Genomic DNA, 27,427 nt, shown 5'->3' on the forward strand with positions numbered 1-27,427 from the left:
TCCACCGGCAGCAGGAACTGTTGCTCTGTTGCACCTTTCAAAGGTTGCTACCTTCGGGAAGGAGCCGCATGTACAATGACTCTAGACTTGTTTTTGTCCTGGGGTACGGCGAAGGTGCACAGAGGTCGTGGTGCAATGTCCGTTCCAGCAAGTTCAAAGTGCTGTGCATTTGAAAGTTACGAACAGTTTGGCATTCCTGCTACGACCGAAATAGTTAGAAACATTTGCTCTGGCGTGAGGCGAACAATGAAATCAACATCTGGGATGCGAATAATGATAAATAGGCGGTACTGCTGAGAAAACTGCCCGAGCGTGAAAGGCAGCCTGAAAGAAAAGAGCCACGAATCAGTAGAAAATCGTGGCACGTTATGCAATTGCACTAGATATAGCCGAATAGTATGGCGTTACAAAAAAATGAGTGAACGTAGAAAAACTCAACAGACGAATAAACGGGGGGTGTTTGAACAACGCACGGGGATCGCCTTTGCGAGTGTCAGCTCGACGTGGAGAAACTGCCATTTGTGTGCGCAGTATTCTCGGAACCGAATGTATTCAAAAGTATAAGGGAAAAGATAGGCGGTGTTTTAACAAACCACCATGAATTTGAATAAGCTTTAGCAGTGCCAAATAAAAGGAATACCAAGCCCTTGAGTGTCAACTTTACAAAACACATGCACTTTGTGTTTCGAACTTACATCAGCCACTGTGGTGAAGTGACTAAGGCTTTATGCTGTTGGTCCCCCAATATATGGAATATCTTATAATAGAAACAAAGATGAGTGTCCGTGAGTTGAGCCAGAAACATACCATAGGATCTTGTTCGGCTCTAGCGGGTAACGTGGCTTGATTTAGCGCGATGCCAACGACGAGCAACTCGTTATCTTTTGACGGCGATGAGCGACGCCGGGTCAAGAAAGATGGTGAGGTTGTACCATTCTATAAATCGTGTGGGAGCGTGAAAATCCCAAGGAATCCTCGCGTCGTCCGCCGCAAGTTTGTTTTCATAGATTAGGACAGTGCCCAATCCATATTCCATCTTTAGGTATCCGTATCTCGTAGGGAGACAAAAAAGCTGAGATGAGGATGGGACGTGTGTCGCCTGGTATAACGCAATCCAAAAGCACAACTGCAATAAATTTCACGTCCTAAATTAATTTTCCCATACAGTCTGCCTAGAAAGGCTGCAATAAAAGAAAACATCAGAGTTCAAATACGCACACCCACGTCGCAAGCAATAAGCACAAATCGGCAATTTGAAACCATACCTGTCAAGAGCGCAGCATTGCGGCAGGTGTAAAGGAACGTAGAGGCAGGCTGCCAATTTGCTCGGATATAAGCCTGCGCGCAATCTAGTTGCAGGCGGCCGAAGGACGCCCACGGAGTGGGGCGGTTCTCCAGCTGCATGGCAGGCCGGCGGACGAAGAACCCGGCCGGCCCATTGGCATTTCCTCATCAAGTATTCTTGCGTGACACACCGGCACTTGCAGCGGCGTTATCCATGGAGCCTAATTGACCACATAAACTTGACAATAAAACATTTGCAATGGCTGTTCGCCACGTCCCTGTTCATTTACTGGTACTTACTACACGTACAACACATTGCGTTCAAGTTGAAATCCGGAACAGTTCGCCTAATGATAGCACCCATGGGGGGAGCAAAGTAGTGCAGGCAAGATCGTGCTCCCCGAGCAGTCCGACTTTATGGATCAAGAGTGTTCGACGCCAGCTGCCTGCTTTTGTTCTCCACGTGAAGAAGGGAGACACAGTTGTGCAGACTTGAGAGTGCCACGCATGTTTGGAAACAAGCCGCCTATCTGACCTTAAAGGGGCCATGCAGACAAAACACAAGTAGGGTTCATTTGAAACGTTGCCTCGTTATAATCATACTAATACCTCTTTTAATGGACACTACGCTAAAAAAGCTATAGAATCAGGAAAAAAGCAACTGGACATTGACCCCCCAGCTCATTTCCCGCCACAGAAACTATGATGTCATATGTGCCCATTAGTGCGATTGGGTGAGGCCGGACAAAGCAAACGCAAATTAGGCAGGGCTCATGAGGTTACATAATTAACTATTTACGCCTATCTGTAACGCATATTTATGTTAGAGGGGTAAGAATAGGGCGGTGAACAATGAAGATAGCAAAATACACGTAAATATACAAGTACCCACGCGCACTGCTGTTGGTACAGGGCGCACTATGCTCGTTTTAGCTGCACAGCAGACCGCAGCTTTGGAGTTGTCTTACACGACACTGGCCCAATGACGTAACCGACGTTGTCTTACGTGACCCTGTTTATCGAGGATACGCCATGTTTAACGCAACAATTACTTTCTACTGCAAGAAAACCAGCCAGGGGTAAATACGGACAAAAACAAAGCAACGACGCCAACAGTTCATGCCTGAGTATAGTAGCGCCATCTGGGAGCACTGATGGCAAGCAAGACTGCAGAGCCGAAAGACACAGTGCTCATACGCACCTTTATGACTTCATTGCACGTATTTTATTTGCACGCATATTGCACACATTATTGACATTTATGGTGTCACGCAAACGCACGATTTGGCTGGAGAATACAAATTTTACATAAATTGATTATTCTCCCAGTGAGTACGGCATCATTTCCTGCCGGAACTGTGCTGGGGGCACCATAACACACGAAATGTTTCGAATAAAACAAACTTGTATTATGTCTGCATGGCCCCTCTCAGCTAAGTGCAAACAATGCTAGTAGAGTCGAATGTTGCAGGTTAGATTTTTCTCCCAAATAATGCGCACGGAGCCAAAGAAGGAATAGTCAGGCGTAAAAAGTGGTCTAAGAAACAGCAGTTGCAAAGAAGGCTATTCATACGAGTGATTTGAAGCTAGTTATTATGCTTGTTACGGAGCGCTGTTTTCTGTTTGCACATTACTTTCCTAGAGGTTCAAAAGTGTCATGCATCAACGTTCGAATATGCGTGAGGATAAAAAAAGAAGCAGCGCCAGAGAGGAACAAAACCGGAACAAAAGATTCAGAAAAATTCACACTGCACCTAGCTTAACTCCCGCGCCCCGAATGCGTGAGCATCATACCTACTACTCGCGATGCTTGTCAAAAACCTCGCTGTTTTATGTGCGTGTTTCTTCTTTAGCGTTCATTTCGTCTTCATTTTTAACTCTGCACTGACATCCTGCGAATGTCTATTATGGAAGCTTTTTGAACCAGCGCCGCTAACCCTATACGTGGCAGTTATATCGCTAAAGGACGCCAGGACCATTTCAGGTTGAAAGCATGTGTCCCCAATAAGATTTCCCCATATTTTATTTATTCTCGCTAACTTTTTGTGATATAAGAAATCTCTCATAATACAATGTTCAATGTGGTGTGAAGACAGACTAGTCCTTAAGAGTGTTGCCCTCCCCTGACATACTTCAGGCCGCTTCCTGTGCTTGCTACCGTTTTATTTCAGTTAAACGATGCTTGGTGTTCTTTGGAAAAGGTGCTCAGGAGACACGGTTCTTCTCCTGCGACAACCTAATTCTTTCCTTTATAAACAATTTTGAGGATGGTCCATTTTCTATGCTTGAAGCAAAGAGGGTGATGCCATAAATGACGCAAGAAAACTGAAATCTTTGAAGAAAAGGAAGAAATTGTTCCTATACATGGAAAAATATCTAGAGTTTTAAGGCTAGCGACCAGAGATATGCGCCCTGGTTTCGCTCAACTTTTTGGGTAACAGCTCTCAGGGCGTACTTCCAAATATGATGCAAGCCGCGAATATGTATGCTTGAATATTTTGTTTTGCCGTTTCTGCTGCTTTAATTGCCTCTGCAAGAGTTCAACAGGTTCACCCATGGTGGCTGACTTAACCAGATAACGTGCGGGGCTCGTTAGAAGTATTTATCTTTGCGTCCTGAGTTACTGTAAAGACTGGGCACCGAAAGCATTTTTTTTTTCTGACAGGTTTTAGGGTGCTTTCGATTTAGCAGAGTTTTTTTTTTCTGCGTTCTTAGGGCCTGGCATGGCTTGATAAAAAAGGGCATTTGTGGGATACCACGGGAGCGTAAAGTAGCTCTAATCCTCAGACTTCTGGTACTTTTGCTTTGGTGGAGTTTGCCTTTGGTGGAGTTCGTGGTTCCCAGGTAGTTTTTTTAGTTATTTGTTGGCAATACAATTTTGTAGTTTTTCAGTTGAGGGAGAGAGAGAATAAACATCTCTTTCGTGCCTGAAGGCGAGGCAAGCTGCTGTGTGACGCCGATAGTTGCGGCCGAGCCCTTTGAGACATAGGTAAAGTTATAATTGTGTTCGTTTGTTCGCGTTTTTTTTTTGTGTTCATGGTTCTTAGCGAGATCACTTGCATTGGGCGACAAATTTACTTGCACGTAATGGTTATGTATTTATTATCTGCTTTCTTTCAAGCTCTCCCTTGCGGTCGAGTCGTCGACTGTTTTGCTCGCTTGATTCTATGCAGGTTGATTGCGTGGCTTACATCCGCCTGGTGAGCAGCTGTACTTATAAACTTCTAATTACACTGTTTGGCCAATGGAACAAAGCTTTTCAGTTCGTGTTGATTTCTGAAGTTGTTGGAGTGAGCGCAGTTGCAGTTAAAAAGGAGCAATGCGTTTTTGTCGCTTTACACATAATGATATTTAAGCAATTCGTTAAATCGAAGCACGCTTCGGAACTCGCGCCACGCCATATCGAGTTGGTTTGATTCACAAAGGCACTTTTAAAATATGTTCCTTACTTTGCTTTTTAATAAATGGCTAGCAATACAACTGTCTTTGACAGCGCCCTTTACGCGTCTGGAGCGGTGCGCGAATGTGTGGGCTTTCTAAATCACCGTATATCTGTGAGCCTGGTGTTTGACACTTCGGGGGTTATAACAGAATGAGACAGAGAGAAATCCGGGGTTCTCCGATCTCATCGAGCAACCAACCACCTTCTCTCCGGAGCTCCCCACATGTAAAAGATGTTTTTTACCGAGAGGGCTACTTCAATGCCGCCTTAGACCTTCAATAAAGCGTGGAAGGACTCTGATGCCGCCTTTGCTTCACTTGTACGTCTACCACCTAATCCCATCGCCAACCAGACGCCCCCCCCTCTCAATATTATTAAAAATCAAAACTTTCTGCAGCCAGCAGAAATACTTCGTAACATGTTGGCAGGTTAGCGTTGCCGACAGCGTTTCGCATGCGTCTCCAGTAATGCTCATTGACATAGGTTCTCTTCGAAGACTTGCGGCAGGGACGATACATGTTGAGATTCGGAACAGAAAATAGGAGATAGGTTGACACACATATTGCCGCATTATTGCAATGACACCAGGAGTAGGGTCACCTTACAAATACACAACTGACAGCACCAGCAGAACATTCCGAGTCGTATAGACTGCTGTGCCCATTTCCGTTTCGTTTCTGCGCGAACGTTCTGCGCAATTTCGGAACTATTTTGTTTGAGACAAAAACAATGCAAGATTTTGGGGATGCAAAAAAAAAAAAGGCCAGTATCAGCAGGCGTAATATCCTACGCAAAGAGCTGGGTACGTTTAAAGGGCGGCCTTGGAGATTGGATGTGTGAACTACGGTATGGAAAACATTTACGCAGGCTACTTGAATGCGCCTGCCACAATGTGCCGGGGCAAAATTTGAGAAATGGTTTAACCATTCCCCGCAGAATGTTTTAAAATTCGTCTTCAAGTGTACCTAGTCTTATAGCGTAAGGTGTAAGCAGGTGGTAAATGTGCGATTAGATGCCCGGGCACAACCAAAAAATATTACTTCCATTTGCCCATGAATTGCCTTTAAAACTCTCAACAAAAAGTAGATAGTTTCCTCCAACTGCACTTTTTTTATTTCGTGTGAGCCGCCCTTGAAGCCAAGGTAGGGCCGTGGGCTGGGTTTTCTTCAGGTGCAGCGATAAGCGCGTTTGGGAGCTTAACATTAAATATCAGGAGAAGAAAGCAGTAACTCAAGAATTTTTCTGCTACGCAGACGAAAGTCAACGGTGGTATGTTGAAGAGCAGACCGTGTTAATGCCTCACTTTGATTTGGAACAGACAGCCTCCATTTGATTGCATTACCTGAGTATATGACGCTAATGCTGCGTTCCCGTACCTGTACTTGGCTTCAAGGAGGAACTCGAAGGAGAAATGTGTATGGACTGTTTGTAACTGTCATCGCTAACGCTCCTGCATGCTGGAAGTACGGCGGCTATGTGTCCTCAGCCATAGATTGCGCGTGTCCCGCTGCAACTGAGTGCAAAGAACGCGGACGTGTCCCAATTTTTATTTTCTGCTGTCTGCATTTCCTTCAGCGACACCACTATGCTCCGGCCGCATAAATGGAAGGTGGCATTACTACTTGATACTCATGCATGCGGGCAAGGATTCTGTACATATGGCACTGATCCCCCATGTCACGCACAAGCAGAGAAACTGAGACGGAGTAAAATACAATAGCTAATTCCCATTATTCTCTCTCGTTTGTGTAGGAGAACAGCATCGCCAAAACTCAAGTCAGTCGTTTCGCAACCTGACGAACAGCTAACGAAAGAAAATATGACAAATATTTGTAACAATACTCTCGCCACAAGATTTGTTTATGGCAGTTTAGTTGAATAGTTTTAGGGGCAGCAGTTGAAGGTTGATAGGAATTATAGATGTGGTAGACGTCCGAGTCTAAGCAAGGCCTATCGCTTCATTATGTCCCTAACGACCGTTCAGAAAACCAATTTTCAGGACGATTTCGCAGTGACTCCCAGGGAAAGGTTGGCGCTTACGACAAGCCATTGCTGCCAAGCGCAGCTGCTCTCCGGCACCTGTATTCTGCTCGTGGCCAGTTCCCCATTACCGACGGCTAAGATTGGTGGTTGGTTATAGTGTACCTTGTGCTTGCTCGCGCTGGCAAGGCATCACGATTCTCTCCAGTTCGGGCACCATAACAGCGTCATCCATAAAAGGTCTGCGCGTGTTTGTTCTCTGCTAACCGGCCTGGCTGAGAAGTTACTTGGTAGATGTTCATGACTCGCACGCTGATGAACCAAATTCTTTTTTCCCTCTTTCTAGTCATTTGCTCGACAAGTATGCAGACGTCACACCGCTCGATCAGAAAATTCATCATTTTTTGTTCCCATCCTTCTCGTCCTTTTTTATTTGTCAACATCAGTATCACTCCCATACTCTTCACTGTCGACGCAATCGGATTACGCGGGTCAATTTTCCAGAGCCAGTGAGCCTAATAAAGCTGCTTCTGCACGATGACAAAACCAGAGAATATGTTGGCTGAAGTGGCCAAGAAGGCTTCATAATTTTTGTATAAAAAACTTGCTATTTATATGATCCCGCTGTAAAGTGAGAGAACCCTGACGTTGCTCTTTGCCCTGGCCGCCGATGCTCCAGGAAATTTGAATTAGACGTTATGCAGGCGAAGCAAAAAGGCGACATTGCCGTGACTTGCCAATTTGGCAATGTTAAAACGTTGAACAACACTGGCGGTCTCAGCACATCTTACACGATGCGAAAAGGCGTGTGGCAGTGCTTGAGCACTAAACATATTCTGCTGCTCCAAGATGTTCTCTGGGTGTTACGTAAAAGCTCCTCTTCCTACGGCAGTCCAATAGAAAACCACTTCTGTTTCTGTGACGTGCAGCTATGTACGTAAAAGAAATACGGGTGGTATTTATCTTGTGGTATGAAAGAGAGGGAAAAGAAGTAACCACACCTTTACCTGTATAAATAGATGTGGCATTTTTGTCGTAACCTGAACTGCGTACGGTAGCACTTTGCTTGTTGTGTGCTTCAGTGTGTGTAAACCTTCTTCACGCGTACAAATTGTATTTTCTACTTTTCTGGAGAATTGTAAACAGATTTTTGCGACCTGTTTCGACTCCCGACAACTCCAAGTGACCTAATTGAAATTTTCGCTTAGAAAGAAGTGATGTGCTAGTCCGGCAATATATTACGCAATAAAATGGGAAAACATGCTGGATAATTCGCAGCTAACCCACATGTGTCACCTAATTGTAAGTTACTTAGAATAAAATGCATTAGATGAACACCAGTTTTCAATTTCGACATTTGTCTCCGCAAAAACAGTGAAATTTACTCCACTGATGTCGGTGCCATTAGAGATAAGGAGTTTTTCAAGGGACAGACCAGTTGACCCTTCCGCCAGCGTACGCATATTCCCCACTTGAGGTATTTAACATTCTTAACTGTGCACCCGTCCGTGTGGGCACTTTATGTAGCCGACGCTCGTGGTTTCATTTTTAGCTGTAAGTCTGAACTATCAACGACAACCTGTGTTGTACGCTCGAATTGGGGGCGAAAGTGGAGATTCTGCACGAACTCAAGAAAGCAGATGTGCTGCGGCCTTGCACCTGTGCGGTTCTTGTGTTTTGTGGCTAAAATAAAATGTTGTTAATTCGAATTTGATGTATTTTGCGGCCTTAGTGTACTTCGTATTATTAAGAGTCAACTGTAACTCAGTTGTTGGATCCTTCTCTCTACCTTCGTTTTTTAACTTTGAAGGTCTGTCCCACTCAACTGCGCACTTCCAACTAGCTGCCATTGATGTACCATTTAATTCATTCCTGTATGTTGCATCCAACGTCCAACTTCAGTGCGCCGAACAGCCAAGAAGCTTGCACTGGGGACTGATCTTTGGAAGACCTAATTAATGCTACAATTATGTGCATCATGACGTACATGGCAAAGTAGAGCAGTATACAGTGGACACCCGTCTAAAAATGTAGAATCTATTATTTTTCTTAATAAATTGCATTTCAAACTGCACTCTCGTTTGAATGCAGATTTTTTCAACATGCTAATATGACGGTTCAGTGAATCTTAGACCCAATACTTCCCATTTTTTTCCATGTCTCCCCCTACGAAAAATAAAAATAATAACCTAGGAACAACACCCGCTCCAGTAACGCTATGGCAGGTTTGCAGCTAATCAAAAATAAATGAACATGGTTGTACCTCAAATTTGCTTTTTCTTGCAGAAAAAGCCAATTTGTAGGATGCAAATTTAAATACGAAACGTATTGGTACACTTTCAATTACTTTACAGCAGTTCGACCAGTTCGTATCCGCACGGCCACGCATTTCCACATGTCCGTCCAGACGCTCATGAAATATGAGCGTACACAATACTAAAAAACCCTAAAGCATTACACTAGAGCACGAGCGGGTCACCCAACCTGCCGGGACACCCAAATGCACGGGAACACCACTCTCAAATGGCGAGCGGCACACACTGCTTGACCACGTGGCAGCAGGAGCACATCACTGAGGAGCAGCGCCCCAAAAAATTACGCAGCGGATGACTTTACAGCCATAGTTGACCTCACGAACGTCGCAGAAGCTAGCTTTAGAAGAGCATGAGTTCCCTCATCAGCACAGGCTTTGCATTGAGTCTTCGCTTAAAGGTCATAGAGGAAAGCAGATTTCATGTTATTTTCTTAACATGCTAACACACGGTTAAATAAATCTTAAACCTAGTATTCTTTAATGGCGGAGTTCTTATAGCTTGAGCTTGAACTACTGCCACTTAGAAAAAAAATGCCAAGAAAAAGTGCTCCACCTGCCGAACTGACCCTGAATGACCTTCGCACAACTGCGTAGGAGGAACGAAGCCTCGCCCAGCTATGACGTCACTGCGCGGACGCTGCTAGCCGCAGTAGCCGGTCTAGTCGCTTACATCGCAGTGAAAGTGGATTCAGTGAATGGCTCTTTTTATCACTTTCGGGTGGCACGTGCCCTTACTCTTTCCCCTATACCCCCCTCCGCCCCCCCTACGCTTGAAAAGAACGAGCGAACACAAACAGCGCCACGTGCACCGAACCGAGCGCATCCTTTTTCAATCTTGACATGCATGGGTTGGCTGAAGAAGTATGTAACTCCCGAGGAAAAAAAGCTCAGCGCGCTTGCCGTGCTGTCGCTGCTTGAGAAACACACGAGATGTAACGATCCAGCACCCAATATCGCACCAAACCTTAGCAAAACCAAGAAAAGTGTGAAGAACCGGAAGTTGCCCTGTCGACCTTCAGCTACTCTATTTCTCAAGCCTTGCACAAAAGGTGCAAGCTGCCCCAATTTTGTTTATTCCAATATTATTCAGAGAAAAGTAAATGTGCAAAACGTGCGCGGCTTCTCTCACATAAAAGTGCTTGTTTTTGTAGCGAGCTTAGAGCACAATTCCAAATGTAGTAGTAGCGTTTTGTGAAGGATATATTTACTGGCAAAACCAAGACAAGGATGCGAGCACATGACGCACGTGAATACTCGGTCCGCAGCTTCTAATGTTGCAGTTGAACTTCATACTCGCGTGTAAAATTGCGAGGCCTCGTTCCTTTTAAAGCAAAGCATTAGTGTTATCACTGACGCCATTGTGCGCCATTCACGCCGTACACCCCCAACTCTAACGTTAGGCCTGCATATTGAACACCTGAGAGTTGCTGTGGGTATTGTAGAAAAGTTGTGTGTACCTCCAGACGGGCACATACTCTCAGGGTGGGATTTGCTAACCGAAGAATCCATCATCAGAAAGCTCCGAGTTCAACCGCCGTCGTCCTGAGACAAAGGGGTGCATGATTTTTTGCGTGCGCGCTCAATCTGCCATCACCATCCCTTTCTCGCTGGCAGTACATGGAAGTATGAAAAGCAATAGCCACTATGTGGTTTTGTGCTACATTTTTGTGCCAAAAAAAACTACCGGAAATGGCATCGTAGGAGAATGCGTGCGGTAGAAAAAATCAAAACTACCTCTGTGATACCTGTGCATTGGCTTATGCGCATTATTCTTAGATAGTGCTTCGCGAAGCGCGAATAGCTCATTACATAACGATAACGCCACTGAGCGCCCTGCATTAAACTACCTGCAATCTGCAAAGAGTGATGTGCTACTCTACCTTTTCCCCGATGGACGCGATACAAGTTGCGGTATGCATTATTACGAAGACGCCTCTCGCATCTTCGCTCTCACGGAGAGGAACAACGTAAAAAGCTTCTAGATGGTCAACACAGGATTGCCATTACGGGCACTTTGCCCTCATGTACAAGACAAATTTCGATATCCTCGTTCCAGGCCGGTAGCACGACACGGGTCAGTCGGCTGCGGGAGTCCGCAAAAAGGTCAAGCACACGGCAGCTATTTGTTCTCCTATCCCGCGCATTCACTTTGAAACATTCCATGCCTATACATTTCGTGTTCCCCGTGAGCAATAAGGGGTAATGGCTTTAAGCAAAACATTAAAAATGGAAGACTGACTGCGTAACTGTTACGCCACATTAGTGCACTCCGTAAACGGAGGGTCGTAATTCCACGGAGACATAAAATAGCACATTTATTGAAATGACTTGAGTCTCACTGTGTGGGAAGCGTTTTGTTTATTTTAAAGGACCTTCATCAGTGGCCTCACCACAGAAATCTTAGATACATAAAAGTTCCAGTGCTTCAGCCGAAATTATCCTCTTACCGCTCATGGCGTTTAATTCCTAGTTTTACTGCGGCTCGCTTTATTGTGGCCGCCTGATATAAAGAAGAAATAAAATACAAATCTTTAAGGCACGATAGTGTGGTATCTCAATTATTAAAATATTTCTCTTCAGGTAACTATTCTGGCAAAAAATGTCCGGCCTTTCTAGGTGTCTTTACTTACGTGGAAGCGCAGGAATACAACTTATGGATTATTGAATGCCGGCTGCGGCATTTTGAAATAAAAATTGTGTTTTAGCCCTGGTGTAAAAAGTGGGTAAAAGGGAAAACGACAAATGTAAATCTGCATTTTGAGAGTGTTATATTAAAAAAAAACCAGAGGTCTGCATCATGCGAAGTATTTCAAACCAAGCCGTTTCCAAAATAAAAGTTAAAAACGGCATTTTATGGAAGATGTCCATAATAAACATAATAAGAACACTTCCTGCAAAGAGCTGTGGCAGGCGCTTTGTTGAAGCTTATATGTCAATCAAAACCCATAGCGAATATTGTTATTTCTTATATTTGGTACTGGCTCGATGTACTGCTACACAAAATAACGATGACAAGGTAAACCAACATACAACAAAGTATAAATCTGGTTGTCTTTGCCCTAATTTTTGTTTTTCTTGCTACAGTATAAGGAAGCGTACAAGCACGTTGCGCTTATTTCGGTGGGTTGAATGAGCTCTATGCTTTAAGTCCTGATTGTCAACACCTCAAGCCCTGCGCACGTCACGTAAACACAGAGGACACTTGTAGGACGCCGACAGTCGGTCGTGAAATTTCAACAAGGGGAACACACACAGTGCTTGCACAGCTTTTGGACACAGTCTGTGTCTTGACTGGGCATAGATATTTTAAATGGGGTGTGTGTGCGTCGGAAATTTGTTTAGGATTGGCCTCATTGTGGCTGCGTCGAGGAAGAAGAAGACTGGGGCCACACAATCTGACGACGTTGGCCAGGGCCAGCCTATGGTATCCCGCCACAAAAATACCCGGAGATTCCTGGCTGGAGTGGTAGAACGCCCGACGAGTAGAAGAACAAGGATCGCGGAGCACTCCGTCAAGGTGTAATACATGCAGCTCGTTGGGCTTTTATGGTACGAGACCTTAAGGGGTCCACCTATGTCCAACCTGAAACAAGAACAATATGCTGTAAAGATGTCTGAATTGCCAGCCACCTAACATACCAAATCAAATAGAAAGAGGGTTATCTTCGACATCAGCTAGCATTTACTTGGAAAATCCGCAGAAGCACTAGATGAGAAAAAATGCGGCGAGGCTTGAATGGTGGCGGAACAATGGTGTTTTGCATGTTATACATTACTGTTTCGACAAAAAAGTACTGGAGCCCTCAGCGACTCGCATCGTTTTCAAAGCTCGCATCATGGTCACCGAAAAATCGCAGTTATACACCCGGCCAACAATAAATATGAAAAATGTTTGGCTCAGCAAATCTTTTTCATGATGTCGTAAGAGCACTTACTCCTTCCATCTTCTGTGTGTGCAGAAATTTCTGGGGGAAAGGGTGGCATAAGCGCGAGAGTAAGAGTGGAATACCGCGCACTGCCATGACTATCAATAGTATGATATAACACATACTTTTCGTTGTTTATAACAGTTTTATGTACTTTCCTAACCTCTCAAACCAGGCTGTGCTTGTGGAATAAGAACGTTCGTCTAATGAAAGTCATTATTCTGATCCACAAAGCAATATTTCTTTTGCGTTCCCCGACCTCGCGCTGGCTTTGACGTGGAATTACACATCGTTTGCCGAAATTCTTATACAGGTAGACGCCGAGTCTACGATTACAGTACATCCAACCTTTTAACCGACGCCTAATTCATTTAGCAAACGTAAAGGCACTTCATTGGTGCATTATTACACCTCCAAAATAAAGTGCTTTCTAGATAATGAATATTTACATTGAATAACCTCTGGGAGGTAGAAAGTGTCCCTCTCTAGAATTCGAACACAAGTCACCCCATGCGCTTTCAACAGGATCGACTACCGGGAGCCCTGCAGTTACAGTAAGGACAACAAAACGTACAACCGGGGATCATTCCAAAGGCGGGTAATTAAAATACTCATGCCCTTCTATTCTCCCGCTAGCTCATTGCGCTCTTTATTACACGTGCCCTTTGCCCAAATGTGACGCAGTTGTCGCAAATTATTATATATTTGTAAGAGGTGTACCGCGCAGTAGCTACACAGACAATGAGGCGCGCTGTAGTAGAGTGCACCGGAATAATTATGCCCCCCTTCGTATGTGTAAAATGCGTCCAAATCGCGAACTCGGGAGTCTTCGCTTTTGGCCTCGATCAGAAAAGCAGCCGGCACGGCCAGAAATTGAACACGCGTCCTTTGGCTCAGCACCACAGGGCCTTAACCACTGAGCCACCATGGTGGGCCGCAAATAATAAAGTAATCAACGGTGTGAAAAAAAATTGCGCCGCTTGCGCTACTGGTGCTGCGATGGAAAAACAGAAGAGCTTGCGGCCCTTCCACCTTCATCGCAGACCCGGATGTTGCCCGTTACATTCATTTATGAACTTGCCGCTGAACGTTCATCATGACTGGCAGGCTCAGATCTTTTCGTTCGCATGCTTTCAAATTTCTCCCAAAGTGGACTGTGTTAGCGCGCGTTCGAACCCGTGGCCTGTTCAGTCCGGTGGCCGCGCTACGAACCCAGTGACAATGCTGTGATCCGGGAGCGCGATGACATTTCAATCGAGTAGACGCCAGTTTCGAAACTTGAGGGACAAGGGTACGATTCCGACCGCAGGAAACATTTTTTTAAAACTGCAAGCGTAAGTTATTGTCCACCGCCGCTGTTAATTTCGTACCCCTCGGGTCTTCGTGGCGGCCCAGTCGTTAGACTGGGGCTTAACGGCGTAAATATCCCGTGTTTTATTCCTTGGACCTGACTCTGCACATTTTCATATTGAGACAGCTTCTCGTGGGCTTCGTGTCTCTTTCATACTTTGCGCTACATAATTGAGAGTTTTTGATGCTCCGAATGAATATTTCTCGTCCTAGAGAGCTTCCATGCTCAAAAACATTTTTGGGTCCCTAACATTGCAAGGATTTTATTTCTCACGTACAAATGGTTGGGTTTTACTAAGTAGCTTGGGTACTCAATGTTAGCTAACCTGGTTTTTACGTCAGAGAAATCCCCTTCTGTAAAAACTACCCGTTGTTCATACCTCTTGCGTGATAGAGACAATAAGCAAAAACGCCTTTGTCTAGGGATGTAAGGCGCACGCTACATAACCATGTGGTCGTAATTAATAGAGAGCGCTGAAGCATGGTGCGCTTGGTTGAGCATGCGTAGCTGAGGCATGTAAAGAGAGAAAACCTCAGTGTTCGTTTTCGAGAGCTATTTTATGTTTATAAACCGTTGAACGCGCATACAATTTTGTCATGCGCAACCTTTGTGCAGCCACCCCACCGCCGTTGCGGCAATGGTGCGGCCACGCCGTAACCAGAATATATTAGAAGTAAAGGCGCACAAATGGCGTGTCGTTGAGACATTGTCGTCTGCACATAAAAAAGCTAAAGGAGGCACACAGTATCGCATAATTTGCTACAAGTAGCGGATCATGATATCAGGAAAGATGGCGTCCTGATAATGATGATGCTTGGCGGCTTCCCCTTTCTGACGGGGTGGCGTTGCACAGCAACCTTAGCCGTAACGCCACTGCACAATCACGTCGCAAAAAAATACTGTACGAAATTTTCGAGCTAGTCTCACATATATGTTCGCCTGTCTTCCCAGATGGTACTCTACGCTTACCCCCCAACATTCTAACCTTCCTTTACTAACCTCTTTTGTAGCGAGGTAGCGACACTAGCGGCAAAGCTGGATACAAAAAATAAGGCTAATTACATGACCTTCTACGACTTGCCTTCCCGGAAGTTGTCACGCTCCCACGAGAAGGGCTGTTTATGGAAGTTCCTCATATTCCCAGTTACAAGTACTTAACATCATAAATAGCGGTGTTGTCTTACCGACTGCTTTCTGTGATGGAGAATGTAATATTTGGCTGACAGCACTTGGTGCAAACAGAAAAATCTAAGTTAGCTTCCCTACGCTTAACCAGCACGCTTCATGGGCGACAAGCCGGTAGAAGTAAGCTAAGAAGGCTCTCCATTATGCGCGAGCTAAGTTCTTTTGTTGGAGTGACGTTGATGTAATCGCTTCATCAATCATCACGTGAAATAAGCTCTTTTACCTAATCTGTTCATGCCGTCTTTTGGTGTTTTCATAAAATACGTGTTAGGTTCCCGGAATAAAGTTGTAACAACATATTGCTCAATGTCACGGTTAAAGAACACGTCACAAGTATATAAGCCGGACCGGGAACGCTTTAACTACTGTCGCATTAGGGCCGCCATGCGAGCAGTCATAGTTGATTTTGCTCACTTGGCCGAGCCGCTTTTGCTTAGTTACTAGCCAGAGTAGTTTTTCATTATTTTTAGTGACGCTGGCAGTAAGCGGAAGCGGTTTGTCCGGTTGGGTAAAATCAAGACAGACTGATCACTTGCCGTTGTGAAATTACACCAGCGAGGATTGCTGCACTGCATGGGAGCAGTCTTTTGCCGGTCTTGTTGCCGGTCCGAGAGAGAGAGAACGTTGCCGGTCCGACAAGCCTGCCGCCGTTGCTTCCGCCAAGGTCCAACTCATGCATCGTAGTTTGGCGGGAGGCATATTGTTATGGCTTTACTAATGATTGAATACTGTCCTCAGCAGCTTTATGCCACGGTATACGCCGGTAGCGGTTTCCGCACTGGGATATTAGGAAGCCATAGCAAACTTAAAGGCCATTGCCGAAAGAAAGAATTGTTATGATCTATTGACGTTTTTTCAAGAAGGCGCAAGGCACATTCTTCCAAATTAAAATGTCAGCTTAATTTTTTGCAAATACAACCAAAATTTATACTTGCCCAAAACGTTACTTTTGAGTTGTGTTTTTTTTTGTTGCTTTTTTGCCGAGAAGGTTTTGTAGTTGCGGCACATGTTTCGAGAATCTTTTACTGGCACTGTTAAATCTTACTTTCGATTTTCCGTACGAGTTCTCAGAAAGCGCTGCATGTCATATGAAATTGCAGTCTACTCAATTACATATACACCTCATGAAATCGCTTCAGGCCTGCAGCAAATAGCGAAAGTAGCGGTGAATAAGAGGCGCAAAATGTACGCCAATTCAATAGAGGCTATCATCTCTGCAGCTGTTAGACCTGTGTGAAAGATGCCTGAATGAAGCTTTGCGTGAGACCTCACTTGGTCCGTGGCCCCGAGACTCCGATTGCAGCAGCGGCTAGAGCACTTAGGTATGCCACGCAAAAAATCATCCATTTAAACGGTTGTCAATACTGGATTTGTTGGACGTTTTAAGGTCATACTATCGATAACAAAAATAAATAAATTTTGCGGAAATATTTGACGTGCTTTATTTCACGAAACCCGCCGCAGTGTAACAGTGGCTAAGGCGTTGCTCTGCTGAGCACGAGATCGTCGGTTCAATTCAATTTTTCAATTTCAATTCAATTCAGTTTCAATTCCCGGCCGTGGCCGCTACGTTTCTCATGGAGACGAAAAGCAAAACGCCCGTGTCTGCAAGATTTCGGCGCACGTTAAAGATCCCCATGCGGTCAAAATTAATCCCAAATCCTCCAATACGGCGAGCCTCTTCACCTTCATTGCGTCGGCGCGTTAAACACTAAACTCTAAAATTCTTCACGCATAGTAAGCGTGGAACACGTTCCTTGGCGCCGTAAACATCGTCTTCAGCACCACGTGACTCAAAACACGCATGGTTTTCTTCCATACAAGCGCAAAGCGGGTCGTTAAAACCCACATTAGCTTTCCTTTACGCGTGATGCAAGATTACATGCGCGTAAACCGTAAAAATCACGCGTGATGCAAGGTCACATGCGTGACAACCGTAAAAAAAACTGCTAAAAAAAACCTCGCGCCAGCGATCGCGCCTGTCCTGATCAGGCATATACACACCCTGAGTACGCATCCACAGTGGAGCCGTGGGGTGCGCTGCTGCATAGTGCTACGACTTGCTCCTCTTTTTTTTATTTTCTCATGCGAAGGTATTGAAAGGTGGCGCGTGCATCAGCGGGTATTTGGCGCGAAAACGGAGTTGTAGCCGCTGGAGGCGTTGGCAGAACCAAACGCTTTGTGCGTCGTGTCTTTCTGCCATTGAGGTGTCTACTGTGTGGAGTGTTTGCTTTATTGTGGTAAGAGGTGCCGAAGAAGGAACAACCTGATGAGCGGTTTGACTTTGGGCGGTAGGCGTGGTGTTCCGCGCCGTAGGTGCGGGAACAGTGAGTGTCGACTGCCGGGAATTCTCGGGCCACACAGCGCAGTTCACTACGAGCTCCACTTTAGCGGCCGGATGGCGTTCTTACAATGGGCAGTCAGCTATCATGCACGGTGTCTTGGCCCAACCAGGTAAGCAAATTTTTTACGAATGTCTTTTTTCGTTATATACTTTAGAACTATTTTCCGAATGACGACGTTTATAGTGTGTTGTGCAGATCTTCCCATTGTCTCTGGTGAAGTTCTCTATGTAGCGTCTAATTGACACGGATCACGTGGTCGACCGGTGGAAAGGAGAAGAAAGAAGGAAGGATTGCGTCTCTCGTTGTTGTGGCTGGGAGTCGTTTCGCTCGTATGTCGTCCGGTTTCCGTCGGTCTCGGCGTATCGAATTCAGCATGTTTGGCTTATTGGCGGTAAACTTCGCGACCGCGCTCGCGGTTCGCATCGGTGGCCGTTCTCGGGCGAGGAGGCGGCACACCGCGGATGAAGGAGCCGCCTGCTCTCCATCCGGCGCAGAGAACTTCGAAAATGACGAGAAATACTGTCTACCGCAAATTTATACAGTCGACGAGCACATTACGAAGCGTTGAAAATCCTGTTCGATTGTACAGAACCGCCGCTTTATGGCCGCATTAAAAATGTGCTCCTTTGTGTTCACACGCGGCAGAGGTTTGCATGTTGTATGAAAGGGCAAACACATCAGAAAATAAGTCATATATTGAAGCCGCTTTTTATTTTCGCCAGGTTACACCTGTGGACATCGGTCTCTGGTGCACTGTATGAGGCGAGGTGAAGCAGCGGGTATGCAGCAGAACCAAGAGAAATCGTGAAGTTGCAAGAAGACACGTCACTGGAAAAAGCCTTTGTGCTGTGTCTGTGTGTGTGTTCCATAACGCACGTTACGTATCCGTCTGCTTTCAGGCAGTTACTAGGATTCGTTCAAGTAGTAGTTACATGTGATGGCATCGGCGAAATTGTATGGGCGCCAAAAATTATACGCGATTTGTTGGTGAAGTACACTTCGTACGAGTGAATTTCTTACAGGATTAACGTACTGTTAGCCCCTGCGGCAATAAAAGTTTTGTCTCTCTCTCTTTCTCTATTTTAAAGTAGCACCAAGAGTTCATCTGGAGCCTGTTTTATAGTTTCTGTCTTTCTTGCTGAGATTTCTCTTTTTGGAAGCATTCTTGTAAGTTATTGTGAATAAAAACGTTCACTCAAACTTGAAATGTGCTTACATTTCTTTGATTATAAACAGTGATTCCAAATCTCAACTTTTGCAGCAATCATTACCAGACTTCCTCACCTAATTTTGTTTCACAAACGTGTTGGTATAGGGGCCGAAAGAATGCTCACCACGGGCTTAATTGTGTGGGATCGGCTTGGTGCACTTGTTCAAGATGCTTCATGAACGTTTGTTTTGCACTGCCTTCGACGGCTCTTGGGTTTATAACAACGGAAATTTAACGCAAATTCTGAGCCTCCTCGTTCTAAAAAAGCTACAACGTTGGGGACCGTGTAGAACGAAGAATAAACGCCGTTATCGCGACGTGAGGCTTTTCGATCTGTGGCTGGCGACCTTCTTAACGCTTGATGAGGATAAAAAAGAGGATTTGCTCTTACCTGATGCGGTATTATCCAGCTGTGTATAAGACGCCTCTCTGACCATCAGACATCATTAAAAAAGCTGAAATAAGATAATGTTTGTTTTGCCATATTGATGTGCTTGGTTGGGGCTTTATATACCCAGACCATAATTGCGGAAGAGCAACTATTGTCTTCGTTCAGCTTTCTTTCTAATTGATTTCTGACGGTCAGAGAGGCGTCTTATTCACAGCTAGAGAATTGCGCATCAGGTAAGGACAATCGTCTTTTTCATTTTACATAATCATTAAGAAGGTTGCCAGTCACATATTGCAAGTGTAAGCGCTTAGAGTGATAATTCACCGCGCCTAAAACGAGCTTGCAAAAAATATCTTGTTCTAATACTTGGAAAGCGTTACGCATCCCCCGAGTCATGCTTCGAAAGCGTGATTTTTCAGCGGGAAAATGCGTCACGTTGTAACAAGCGTCCAAAACATCATCGACACTCACGCTTGTTAAGCGTGAAAAAAAATTTAAAGTGCACAATAAATAGCTTAAACTGACGAAGCCAAGAACGGTAGCAGGGATCCACTAAGACTGCGCTTAATGATCTTGCTAAAGGTGAAGCTCACGTATATCAATATACAATGCACAATATTCACAGACGGAGCGAGAGAGAGAAATAAGAACTATATCAGGAAAGCGCCAGAAACCCTCATTCCACCACATCAGTTCACAGGACAATCACCAAGCAGGTCAATTTCTTTTTCCTCGATGCCGCTCAAGCAACTCTGCGGAATAATTGTTGCCATCCCGATCGCGGTAAAGGTTATGAGTTACGAAATTGGTGGTGCCAGGTTGAATTTTATATGAGGACAAGCGCTTCTCTCCAATTAGGGCACGGGAGAAATTGACTTCACGGCATTTTTTTACTGGCCACTGCATTAGCGCGCGTCGTTGCTGCCGATGCTAGCATATCGGCTGGAACCACTTTATATGTGAATACGGCGAAGGCAGTTTTCAAGTTGACAATAATCACTCAATTCAACTCTATTGCTAAAACCGTTATGATTGCAATTCATTTGGAGATCATCTGACCTCTCTTTTTCGCAACCAGGTCCGAAACGCGGTGAACAGTTGGAGTGAACTAGTCCATCTCACGGCGAGCCGCTGAATTGTTGCATATTGTGCCCACACAACTAAAGGAATGTTTGAGTGACGGTCGTTCGGAAGATGAATGGGCTCGCTAATGCAACACGTTGCAAGCTGTTCCTAGCTCTCATGCTCGTTCTCTTCATCCGGAGACTGCTGGCGGCGAGGTTACAGAACGCGCAGAATAGGCCACCCTCAAGCACCGCCCGATCTCTCTTGTTTCCCGACACTGATGCAGGCGTAAATTAGGGCGGCCACACGCGTGCATAGGATGGTTATTTACGTAAGCACTTCCGCATGTCACGGACTGGCTCGCTTTGATGATTGGACGGTATTTGTGCCCCACTCATCGTGATGCACCACAGGTCCCGCTGCTCGTACTTACATTTTTTTGCAATGTTTTTTTTTCTTAGTTCAGTTTTGCATCACCATACACAAAAAAACAAAGTCTGTAGGCGAACGCGTTATCTCACGTATTTGCGTGATTACTGTGCGATAACCGTATGTGTTCGCCAATGAAGTCGCAGTATAATTCTATTCAAGAAAACAAAACAGAAACAAAGAACCGAGAAGGGACTAAATCGACAAGTTCGCGGCTCGTGGAGCTCAGTGACCGAGCATGCGCTCATTCGAAATGATGCCTTACAAGTTTAAGGAAAATGTGAGAAATTCAGGGAAGCTACAATTCAGCCGCAAGAGTACAGTGGCCAAGCTGTTGTACGTCAGCAGTGCCGGACAAATAGTCAAAATTTAGTATCATTACTTATTTACAAGGGGGCGGTGCGAGCCGCGGCTTCTTAGTCGGCGTTGCGGACAATCCGCAGGTCGCCCATGTCGAGACCTAAGGAGATGCTGCCACGCTTGAGGGAAACTGTACAGTGCTGAGCGCATGCGGACGACAAAACGAGGACGAACCAGCGAGGGGCGTACGCTGTGACGTGTGTTCTCTTTCAGAGGAAGTGTCACCAGGATAATGGCAAACCCTGCAGTTCTTTTTCTTCTTGGTAAAGCCACAGCACAAGCCGGTGACTCAGCGGTCCCCACGAGGCAGGCGCTCACGAGCGCACGGCATTTTCTCGCTCCTCCGGTTTTGCTAGTTTTTTTGCTAAAGCCACTGCATTATCCACTGCATTACCGTGGGAACGTTTACCCGTCAAATATAGTATATAAAATAAGCGCTACGCGGCGGTCTCTACCCTTGCTAGGGAAGTGTGTGAAAAATAGAGGTGGAATGTTTGTGCAATACGGGCAATCGAAGCGGGTGTTGGTCCGATCAATTAAAAAAAAGATATGCCGCACTAGCGTCCTTGAGCGGTGTTCGTGTCGTTGCTGAACGATAGCTCGATCTATGTGTCTTGCTCTGCTTCCCAGTTCCGTCGCAATGTATATTGAACACTCCAGTCTGGCGCTTCAAAGTCCCACTACAAAAACCAGGGAATTCAACATCTGAGAAATGGACACAGCTTCAAGTCCAGCACAGCTGATGAAATATAGTTGATAAGTAGAGGTGGAGTATGCATTCTGGCCTTTGGCCTTAACGCGTTATTGGTAAGCCTGGGACATGGAGGCTTACGTAAGAAAATTGAGCACAAACATTACAGAAAAAGCAATGAGGTGAGTAACCAAATACGTTGTCGCTTATGTCCCACTTTCAAGGCGGCGTAACACGAGTGTGACAACTCGTACTGAAAGAGAGAAGAAAAATATTTTAATAAATTAGTCTCATTAGTTGCTCCTCAGACGAGGCTCAGCCGTTAGAATATTTGCCCTGCCTCCCTGAGCTCTATAAAAAAGACTCAAGAATTTCTTAAAATAATTTGCTATATTCCATCTCACTGTACCTTTTGCAGTTATTGTTTCACTAATTTGTGGATTCAAAAGTCTGTCAAACCCCCTAAAATTATTATATTCTGTAGCATGTAATAAATAATTAACCTTTTCATTTCCAACTACTGGCGTTTGGCAGATTCCCTGGTAAGGTATGTGCCGTACACTAAGGAACAACGACATCAACAACATTAGCAATAAAGGTTCATCCTAGCGAATAAGTTGTGTCTTTTAACGCTGGAACGGGTCTCAGACGCGTAAACTGAGGTCTCCTAGAGTAGCTTAAGCAATACCTCGCAGGGCGAAGAGGCAGCGAAGCACCGCCGAGACAACACGACAAGACAGCACGTCGACGCGTCTGCAATCAACCTAGTTCTTTTCGCGAGATTACTGGAAATTTATAGCTGCGTCGTCTTCGACGCCTGCGGATAGGCATGGTTCAATGAGAATAGGACGCCAGAATTTCATTGCAATCACGACTTACTTGCACTCACGCACCTACGTTACCGCATACGCCACAGAAAAAGTGGTGCTCAGGCGTCCACGTAGATTTCGCAGTGCTTAGGTACTTCTGGCGGCATATAATTACGGTTTTGGGAATGTGTGTTTTTGATGTGTACGTCTTATTCTTTGGTACACTGAAATGTCTCCATAATATATGTTTGACCTGCCATGAAGTTACTATTATTTTGCAAGCGTGACTGAATACCCCACTGTCGAGTTTTCAGTACCATTTCAGAAATTTTGAAAAAACAGTTATTCTACTCCAACAGTCAATAAGGTTTCTTGTCTGTCTTCCTGTCTCCTGCAACAGTCATCAGAGTTTCCCACGCTTAACCTTCTTCTTCATTAATTTTTTAGATGTGAAGCACCTCATGCTCGGGGCTGTGGCCCACCCTCCCTTGTTGTTGTCGGCCGTCCGCACTCTACTGCGCATGCGCGTCTCTTCATCCCCGTCAGTGTTTGTGCTGATGTCAGCGCAGTCCACTATAAAAAGAAATAGTTAGGCGGCCTCCGGTATCGATCCCGCGACTCTCTGTCCGCAACGGGAGGTACGCGGCGTTCTTCCCACTGCGCTACAAACCGAGACGGGAGCGTGTGCTATGAACGGGCCTTATGTCCTTCACTCATTCAAACTACGTCAAGAGTCTACCGATACAACGAAGGCATGCGAAGCTGAACGTCAACGGAAACAATGAACTTAAAAGTTAAGAGGAGGATGTTGAATTTCCTGCGGGACAGATGTTGCTGGAAGCGCCACGCACCTTGCAGCTCAACCTGAGAAGAGGATGAAGTGGGCGAGCAGCGGGGTAGGAGCGTGAGCACGCAAAAAAAATTACGCCCACCTCCCCTCGCGGGAACCCTGGTGTGATGCGACGCTGAGGGGGATTCGAGCGCAAGCGGAGAGCGACCGTCGACCGCAAGGCCGCCGGAGAGCAGCACACCGGTTATATGCGCAGCGCGCCCGAAGGAGAGGAGACCGCGGACGAGAGTACGGCACATGCGCCGGCGCCAGTGTGTCTGCCGCGGCTATGACGCAGCACAATCCAACACAATCCCTTTAATCCAATTCAATTCAAATCCAATCCAATCGAATCCAATCTAATCTAATCCCAGCCAAGCCAAGCCAATCCATTCGAATCCAATCCAATGCCCCTCGCGAGAGAGGGGCATCGGAGAGGAGAGGGGGTGAGCGGCGGAGAGCGCAGCTCGCGCGGCGAGGAGAATGGGGGAGGAGCGTACGACAACAACGCCGACGACGCTGCATGAACAAGGCGAGTGAATGAGATGCAGTCGCATCTAATAAAAAAAAGGCGAGAACCAGGATGTGTTCGATCCGGTTAGGCGGGTGTCGGTCTCTTCGCTGTCTCTACATTTCTCTGTCTCTACAAGGAGGCTTACACTACGTAACCATTCACGCTCCGATAAATGAAACAACATAACGCCAACACATTGGAACATACACGGAACCCCAATGATTCTTTGCATCCTGCTGATGGTTCCCCACGGTAAGATGGTGTAATTTTTATACTTTCGGCAAGCAAAAGGTAATTTACAACCATGAATATCTCGATGTTGAATGGTCGGGACATTTAATATTTTAGATGCGTCTGCCATGGAAGGCGCACCTAACCTCTTTCGCCCTTCCGCACTCTGTGCTGCGTTTAGCAAATTGAAGAACAGTGCCTAGAAAGGTGAGCTAAAGGTAATTTTGACGAATTGGCAAAGCAGGGTAGTTATCAGTACAGTTTGGTACTGCAAATCTTGCGAGAAGAGGTTCTGGAAGAGCTGTCACTGCATAGCTCAGTAGCTTTTACATCTTTTCACTGGGTTTACTCATTACAGATCTGTGTTTTAAAAAGTAGCAATTATGAAAGTGAAAATTCTGAATCAGTTCATACTTTGGAAATCATTGTACTAGCGAACACTAAAGAGACAAAGGTAAAAGAAGCGACGAAACACACGCTTCGTGTTTCGTCGCCTCTTTTACCTTTGTCTCTGTTTAGTACGATGATTTCCTTAGTTAGTAACCAACTCGCCCAACTTACCGCCTTAGTTGCAGTTCATGAATTTTCTGTAGTGTGGGGGTTGAGTTTTTACGAGGAACGTACTAAATCCAGGATACTTCGGGTAATATGTACGCTTCTTTTGTTTTAAAGTCCTTAATAGTCAGACTGCACGTTCTCGATGCGGATTGGGTATCCAAGCGATTCATCGATCCCTGTGTCCCCTCAAATTTTGAGGTATAAAAAAATTGTGAGGAGCGATGAGGCACAACAAGCCGCAGCGCGAGTGCGGAATCGGGTTCATGTATAAAAAGAGAGATATCAAACTCTATTTAGAGCGCCCCATGTCCGGGCTGCCGAAAGGTATAGAGAAACTGCGTCGGAAAAATGTGAGAGAAAGGCTGCCGAGACACCGCGCCTAGTGACAAAGCCACGGACGCGCGAGCGGTACGCTTCCCCTCGAGAAGTGAAGGTTCCGACAAGGGTGACCCGGCGACGCGTGTTGGTCGGTTAGTGGTCAGGCACCACGGGCCTTGCCCTTACCCATCACCACAGACGGCCGGTCGCTCCTGCTGCGCCTGCGACTTAATTGATGCAACGTGGGAGCCCGCCTGCACCACCAGGGCCGCCGGGCGTCCTATACCGGCGCCGACTGCACAGAGCCAGAGACGCCCTAACAATTACTGTGCTCTTGCCGCCAGAATGACGCCGCGATGGAGGAACTCCGGGCCGCTCTCCAGCGACTCGGAACCAAGCCACAAGCTGGAAGACTTCGCATTCCCCACGAGACCGGACTCCTTCCGACGGGAGGTCTTCTAGGACCTCCCTAACTACCTGGTTGGAAGGGGACGAGTGCAGTGTTTGTGGCCGTCGAGCCTTGGACGAGACGAACGCGACATAGACTCTCGGCTCCCCCCTCACCTCCTTTTTCGTTCTCTTTGTCTCCTCTTATCCTTTGGGATTTCCCTTCCCTGGACTGGGTTGTATGAGGGTGAACTCCAGTTTGAGCTCAACAATACCCCAAGTAATTTTCTCTTCCATATAAATCACCACACCATACCAACGCGTGTTGAAGGCGAGCACATGCAAGGACCTTCTAATCGTCTCTGGTATTTTTTCCAATGTGCAATAAGCCGTTTAGAAAAATAACATCCGGTTCAAGGTTTGCAAAGGCCTTCGATGTTAATGATTTATAAGCATTAGCTTTCTGACCGAGGCAAAAACGCTTTCGTCTCTGAAACACGTAAAATAACTGGTAATCGGCTCTGACTAGCTTCATATCTCGTACATAAGAAATAAAACAAAGAAAAAGAAAGGGCGACTTATGGCTCCATATCACGAGCTTCAGAATTCAAATATAAAAATTGAGCAGAATCCAGATGCTGCAGAATGTCTTGAATTAAAAAGACCCATGTCGAAAGCTGCCTCTACTTTCGCGTCGACAGACTTGATAGGAGGGTGACCACCGCAGTTCATGGTCCAAGAGCTGAAACAGCAAAGATTTGAGTCAAAAAGAACACTGTCGTTGTCCTGCTAAGCATGAATAAAGGGTTTGATTCTAGGGCGCGGCGGCCGTTTTTCAGGTAGAGGCACAAAGCAAAAGCGCGCTTGTGTTCGCCATTTCAGCCCAAGTTAAAGATGCCAAGGTTGTCAAAATTAAACCGGAGCCCTCAACCACAGCACGCCTCATAACCTGTGAATCGTCGGCCTGTTAAACCTTCAATCAATCAATCAATCAATCAATCAATCAATCAATCAATCAATCAATCAATCAATCAATCAATCAATCAATCAATCAATCAATCAATCAATCAATCAATCAATCAATCAATCAATCAACCAACCAACCAACCAACCAACCAATCAATCAATCAATCAATCAATCAATCAATCAATCAATCAATCAATCAATCAATCAATCAATCAATAAACCAATCAATCAATCAATCAATCAATAAATCAAACAAACAATCATTCGATCGACCGATCAATAAATCAATCACTTCATCAATCAATCAATCGATCAATCAATCAATCAATCAATGGATCGATCTATCAAAACAACCACCGTAGACGTCTCTCGAAATCGCGATCGGCAAATAAATTTATACAGTCGACGCAAAGCCTATGAAGCATAACATAGGCCAGGAGCTGCTAGAGTGCGAAACAACAGCGAAAAAGGGGAGGTTCGACGGGAAACTAACTCTCAGGAAAACAATGCTTATGGCTGAACTCACTCATGCTTGGCTGTGTGCAGCGGGAGGTACGGTTAATGTTATTGTTAACTTTGTTCTTTATACGGTTACAACGCTTCCCAAGCTCGTTCTTCTTCCGTCTCCTCAGCTCACTGCTTCCTCTTTGTTTCGTTCCTACGTCGAAGCCTAGCTGCTTTCAGTCTGTCCAACGCACTTTCCTTACCTGATGAAGAATCCAATCGAGCTGCCCTTTCTATATATACAATTCAACGCTGTCTCCTCCTCTGTTGTTCAATGGCTCCTCCTGTGACAATGTCATCTGGCGCGGCGAGGGGCGCTGCAGTGGCGGCGGTTGTT

The sequence above is a fragment of the Haemaphysalis longicornis genome, unplaced genomic scaffold (assembly GCF_048455015.1).
Source record: "Haemaphysalis longicornis isolate Haplotype H1 unplaced genomic scaffold, Haemaphysalis longicornis Haplotype H1 scaffold_6, whole genome shotgun sequence".
NCBI lineage: Eukaryota > Metazoa > Arthropoda > Arachnida > Ixodida > Ixodidae > Haemaphysalis > Haemaphysalis longicornis.